Source organism: Thalassophryne amazonica, chromosome 4 (assembly GCF_902500255.1).
Source record: "Thalassophryne amazonica chromosome 4, fThaAma1.1, whole genome shotgun sequence".
In the NCBI taxonomy this organism is placed as follows: Eukaryota; Metazoa; Chordata; class Actinopteri; order Batrachoidiformes; family Batrachoididae; genus Thalassophryne; species Thalassophryne amazonica.
Window position 1 is genome coordinate 85,440,802 of NC_047106.1, and position 6,281 is coordinate 85,447,082.

General features: G+C 42.2%; 1 pseudogene; it reads right to left on the minus strand.

The window, feature by feature from the left end:
* Positions 1–273: 273 nt before the first annotated feature.
* LOC117508951 lies at positions 274–5,955 on the minus strand (annotated as a pseudogene).
* Positions 5,956–6,281: the final 326 nt, after the last annotated feature.

The following is a 6,281-nucleotide window of genomic DNA, read 5'->3' on the forward strand; positions in this document are numbered from 1 at the left end:
ATCATAATCTAACCACTGTAGCAGTTTGGGGAAGTGCTAGCAATATACAAACTACAACAGATAAAATGAAGTCTTTCAGTGATTATTTATTGTCTTTAAACATATTCTTGCTGGACATACTCGTATGTGTGGGCACGATGCAGCACTCTTAATTTTCTAAAGGGATGATCTGTAAGGCTGTGATTATTATAACCATGTAGTTATTTTCAACATTTTGCAACAGGTTATTAGCGTTCATTTGTGTTTGTTCTCAGACGTATACTACTATCTGCAAAGTGTTTACGCTAGTACCAAAAAGTCTGAGGGTGTGTTTTTTTTTTTTTTTTTTTTTTTTTTTTTGGTGGGTACAGTTTATTCATTAAAGATTTTCAACATAAATACTGATGTGTCTTAATAAATATGAAATTCTTAAAATCTGGGAAGTTATTAATGAATTATAGTTATACAAGTGATGCTACAATGCTTGAACGTAGCAAATAGATCAGTAAATCGCTAACCCCACCACCTAATTTAATTGCTAAAAGCTTTTTTGAATCCCAGATGAGCTAATCAAAAATGTTCTACAAACATGCTGATTTCATCTCATATATATAATGAACAAATAAACATTCTGCATTGATTAATTACCACAGTTAGGTCAGTAAAATGAGACCTTACCCATGTGAAGCACCTTAGGGCACCTTTGTTGTGATTTGACAGTATATAAATGAACTGACAATCAAGAGTCATCTTAATCCCTCTGCTAAGATTGTTTTGATGCCAAATATTTGCCAATGCTCGTTCCTCATGAGTCAGCACTGAAGTCCATCTTACTTAAATGAGGCAGGGCAGCGATCACTCGATTCCTAAGTGACAAAAGGAAAAAAATCTTAGAGGTATTTGCATCCTTGGGAATAATACAATAAAAGCTAAATGGTGCACATGTTTATCCATGCAAAGTGCTCAGAAATTGCACATTTTATTTTGATCATTTTAGTAGTGTTTGAAGGAGAGATTACAAAATGTTGCAGACAGGTATTGACATTTATGGATGGATGGGCTTTGGTTCAAAGATTTAGTTTTCTTTCCAGGTCTAGTTTGTAAAATTTTCCTTTTGCAGGATAGGTTTTCTTTTATCTTGCCTTATGATGTCACAAAGACCTGATAGGCTGAGGTTTACAGAAGTCTATGATGTGGCAAAACAGTCATGTATCCATGCCAGTGCTGCTATTCAGAGGCAATGTTACGCATTCACTCTGGTCTTTATTCTAGCACCCGTTCTCACTGAGATGCTCCTGTGAAATGTGTCACTGCAATCAGCACTCCTGTATACACAAGGAATTGCTCTAAAAACTTCTAATGTGTGAGAAGGTACAAGATGTCATACAATGTTTGCGTTTGATTTTGTTGTGTTGGGTCAGCTACACAATTTTAATCAACTTATCAGGACAAACTGCCAACATATGACTGGCTACAGTTCCACAAAATGAGAACTTGCTCACTCTGCAGAACAATTTTTCATTCATCTGTTTACACTTTATCTGACAACACCATGCAAAAGAATATCACCACATTAATCAACAATCTAGTTTGAGCTCTGGCTGAAATAAAGTCCTCCTGTAAGCTTTGTGGGCCTCTAATGTTTCCATGCAGAGTGATGGTATGTAGATATGGCAGCACGATGAGCCTGTCCACCTCTGACAGAATATGAATTTTGTTTCCATGAAGATACAGCACACGTAGTTCATGCAGCTCGCACAAAACCTGCAGTAAACACACAGTTGGCATAAGTAAAGGGTACTTGAACTGACATTATGCAGAAATAAAAACATGCATGAGCTGACATGCATATTGACAAAAAAACCATGAACAAGTCAAAAACGAATTCTGGGCAATCAAACTAACTGTCTGTGTGTGTGATTTTGTTGAAGGACAGGTCCAGCCAGGCGAGCAGTGATGGCTCAGCCAGAAATTGATTAATAATCAGCGGGAGGTCATTCAATGTCAATCATGTCATTGTTATTGAGACGGAGGGAGCGGCTGTGGTATTTCTTCTCTGAATTTCTCTTAATGGGTCGAAGGCCACTGCTGGGTTTGTCTGTGCACCTGGATGAGGAGATAAAAAGAAATTCAGACAACTGAATTAAGTTGATTTTAATAATGAAACCTTTTATCGTCTTGTGCATCTGCAAATTAAAATAGCATACAACAAGGGCAAACTCACTACAATGTGAATCCACGAGTTTGGTTAAGAAACTAAAGCAGGAAAACCACTATGGTGGCAGTGCAGTTTATGTGCCAGGAAGGGAAATTTTACATATTGAGTCTGGCCTGTTTCCACAGATTAACCCGTAAAGGGTATAGAGGGTCACGTTATGCAAATTTAGTACCCATTACTATTTTGGATAATACCGTAACTGGCAGCAGATTCTGTAATGTATTCAAAAATTCCACTTAGCTCATGTGGAACTTTGTATACATAAACCTAATCTGAGACATTTTACATACATTAGTACATAATCACTCTCAAACTCTTCTGCTCAAGCTGCCATCTCTAGTAAGGTCCATAGCCTAGGTTTCATTAATATAAGGTCACTGCTCTCAAAATCTGATAAATGATTTAATTCTGGAACTTTGTTTAGGGCCCCTTCACACATAGTACAAATAAGTACAAATCAGGGCAAATCATGGCGGAACAGCTCATATGAGTGATCCACGAAAAGATCGAGCCAATGGGCAGGTGTGAACGAACCCACTGCGACGGTTTCGTTCATTTGACAGCGTCATGCAGGAGTGTGCACAAAACTCTTGCAGCGGGAACACAGTGTGAGGGTTGGTAAGGTTAGTTAGACCTTACTGTGAAGTGCCTTGAGGCAAGCGATATATGTTTTTATGTATTTCTATGTGAGGATAGAAAGCACACGCGCGTGAACGTCAAAATATGGTACACGTTCTGCCGCTGTGACGTTCAGGACCAGAGTTGTCAACAGCTACTGCTGTTGGCAGCCAACCACACCCCCTGTCCAGTCAGCGCACAGACCAAGGTGTCACTCTGTGAGAGGCGCCTCACCTGGGGGGGTGACCCACTCGCACGCACATGTTGTGGGGGAGCGAGGGGGACTGCGTAAAACACACGCACACGTGTTGTGGGGGGAGCCGACACTCTGGCATGACACGTGTACTCGGCAACTCCAGAGTCATGGGGGCACTTAGACAAATTTCACCGCCAGCTCAAAAGTGATCGTCTGCTGACTGTTTTCGTGCTACAACCCCAATTCCAATAAAATTGGGATGCTGTGTGAAATGTAAATAAAAACAAAATACAATGATTTGCAAATCCTCTTCAATCTATATTCAATTGAATACACCACAAAGACAAGATATTTAATGTTCAGACTGTAAGACTTTTTGTTTTGGTGCAAATATTTGCTCATTTTGAAATGGATGCCTGCAACACATTTCAAAAAAGCTGGGACAGAGTGCAACAAAAGGTTGGGAAAGCCAGCATCTGTGATGGTATGGGGGTGTGTTAGTGGCCATGGCATGGGCAACTTCATCTGTGATGGCACCATCAATGATGAAAGGTACATCCAGGTTTTGGAGCAACACATGCTGCCATCCAAGCAACGTCTTTTTCAGGGACGTCCCTGCTTATTTCAGCAAGACAATGTCAAGCCACATTCTGCACATGTTACAACAGCGTGACTTCGTAGTTAAAGAGTGCGGGTACTAGACTGGCCTGCCTGCAGTCCAGACCTGTCACCAATTGAAAATGTGTGGTGCATCATGAAGCGCAAAATACGACAACGGAAACCCCGGACTGTTGAACAACTGAAGTGATACATCAAGCAAGAATGGGAAAGAATTCCACCTACAAAGCTTCAACAATTAGTGTCCTCAGTTCCCAAACACTTATTGAGTGTTGTTAGAAGGAAAGGTGATGTAACACAGTGGTAAACATACCACTGTCCCAGCTTTTTTGAAACATGTTGCAGGCATCCATTTCAAAATGAGCGAATATTTGGACAAAAACAATAAAGTTGATCAGTTTGAACATTAAATATCTTGTCTTTGTGGTATATTCAATTGAATATAGGTTTAGGAGGATTTACAAACAATTGTATTTTGTTTTTATTTACGTACATTTTACACAGCGTCCTAACTTCATTGGAATTGGGGTTGCATGTCACAAATCCAACTAGCCATTTACCATCTATTATGGCAGTACTCCAAATTTTTGGCTGTTTTTTTCTGGATATGTAACATACAAAAAAGTGAATGCTAGCTTATAAATGTAGCTGCACAACGACTCAGACCAGTTGATCTTCCTTTCCATCTCATTCATTCTGTTTTTAAGCATTTGGGAGTGAATGTGACTGCCCACAGAGCTTGATGTGAACCAAAAGACGTGCCAATTTACCAGTATCTCTTTTAGGCAGGATTAATATTGTGAAAATATTTGCACAAAAACAATAAAGTTTATCAGTTTGAACATTAAAATATTCAATTGAATATAGGTTGAAGGGGATTTGCAAATCATTGTATTCTGTTTTATTTACATTTTACACAACGTCCCAACTTCACTGGAGGTGGGGTTGTAACAGCGTGAATGGCCACAAATTTTCTAAGTGCCAAGCGAGCAGTGTTAGATGTTCGTGTGTATCACCTGAAATTTGGCAAACCCTTGCCACGAGAGGGATTGAATGGGCTCTCACTCTGTCTTTCAGCCACTGGTGTGCGCAAATAGTTGTAGCAACAGGTGCATAAGGCGTTAGAGGCAGCTACAATTTTACAGGTATTGCATACGATTCCTGCTTTATGCGCAATTCATGTGCATTTCGACCACATTCGTACTATGTGTGAAGGGGCCAAACTAGCAGGAACATCTTTTCAATCTGGACTTCACCTTGCTACATATTTCCCCACCATTTTTGACTTCATCCCAAAGTCACAGGTGCATTTAAGCATGTTCTGTGGCTACCAACATCCTGCAGACAATGCCAGTTTGTGACCGGAGGACCTATTTTTGTGGCCGGGATGGCGGTGGGATTCGAACACCAGGCTGCTCGAACTGAAGACCAAAACTCTACCAGGTCAGCCAAATGGGAATTCCCCGCTAGCCAAGCTAGCAGGAACATCTTTTCAATCTGGACTTGCTACATTTAGATATGATTTGACAGGCGATAGTTGGAGGACACAAATGCACAACGTGCTGGACCGGACGGGTTTGACTTGACTGACATGAAAAGTGGGGTGAACGCGCATGGACCGGGGAAGGCAAAGACGAACAGAAACCAGATTAATGACCTTGGTGATAGGGAACGGGCCCACGAACCTGGGACTCAGTTTTTTCGGAACTCCCCTAAGGGCCAGGTGTTGCGTCGACAGCCAAACCTTCTGATTTGGGGAGTAAGACGGAGCTGCCGAATGCTTGCGATCGGCGGCGGACTTGTATGCCAATGATGTACGCAGCAGGACCGAACGGGCCTGGTCCCAGGTTCGACGACAACGAATAATTAAACGCAAGGTGGAGGGAACTGTGGAATCAAGACTGGTAGTGGGAAACAGCGTGGGTTGATAACCAAAAACAACTTGAAATGGGGCGAAGCCAGTGGAACTCGAGGGCAAACTGTTATGAGCCAGCTCAATCCATGGAAGCTGATCTGACCAGGTTGTGGGATGGCATGACGTGAGGATCCGCAGCCCCTTTTCTAGTTCCTGGTTCACCCGTTCCGACTGCCCATTGGCCTGTGGATGATAGCCTGAGGTGAGGCTACTAGACACCCCGAGGAGACGGCAGAACTCCCTCCAAAAATGTGACGTAAACTGTGGACCCCGATCAGACATGATGTCCTGTGGTAGCTCGTGTAATCTGAATACCTGAGTCAACATAACCTCTGCGGTCTCTTTGGCGGATGGCAATTTCTCCAGTGGAACGAAATGAACCATCTTGGACAGGCGGTCTACTACTGTCATAACGACGGTATGTCCCCTGGACACCGGGAAGCCGGTCACAAAATCTATTGTGATATGTGTCCAGGGACGAGTCGGAACCGGCAATGGTAACAAAGCCCCCGCGGGCAGACGATTGGACGACTTAAACATAGCACATACTTGACAGGCATTTACATACTCCGTAACATCATTAACGAGCCCGGGCCACCAGAAACGCTGTTGCACGACAAAGAGAGTTTTCTTGATACCTGGATGATTGTACATACGGTTTTCATGACACCACTGAATCGTTTCACCCCTAAGGGAAATTGGAACAAAAAGCTTGTCTTGGGGACAGTCTGCGGGAA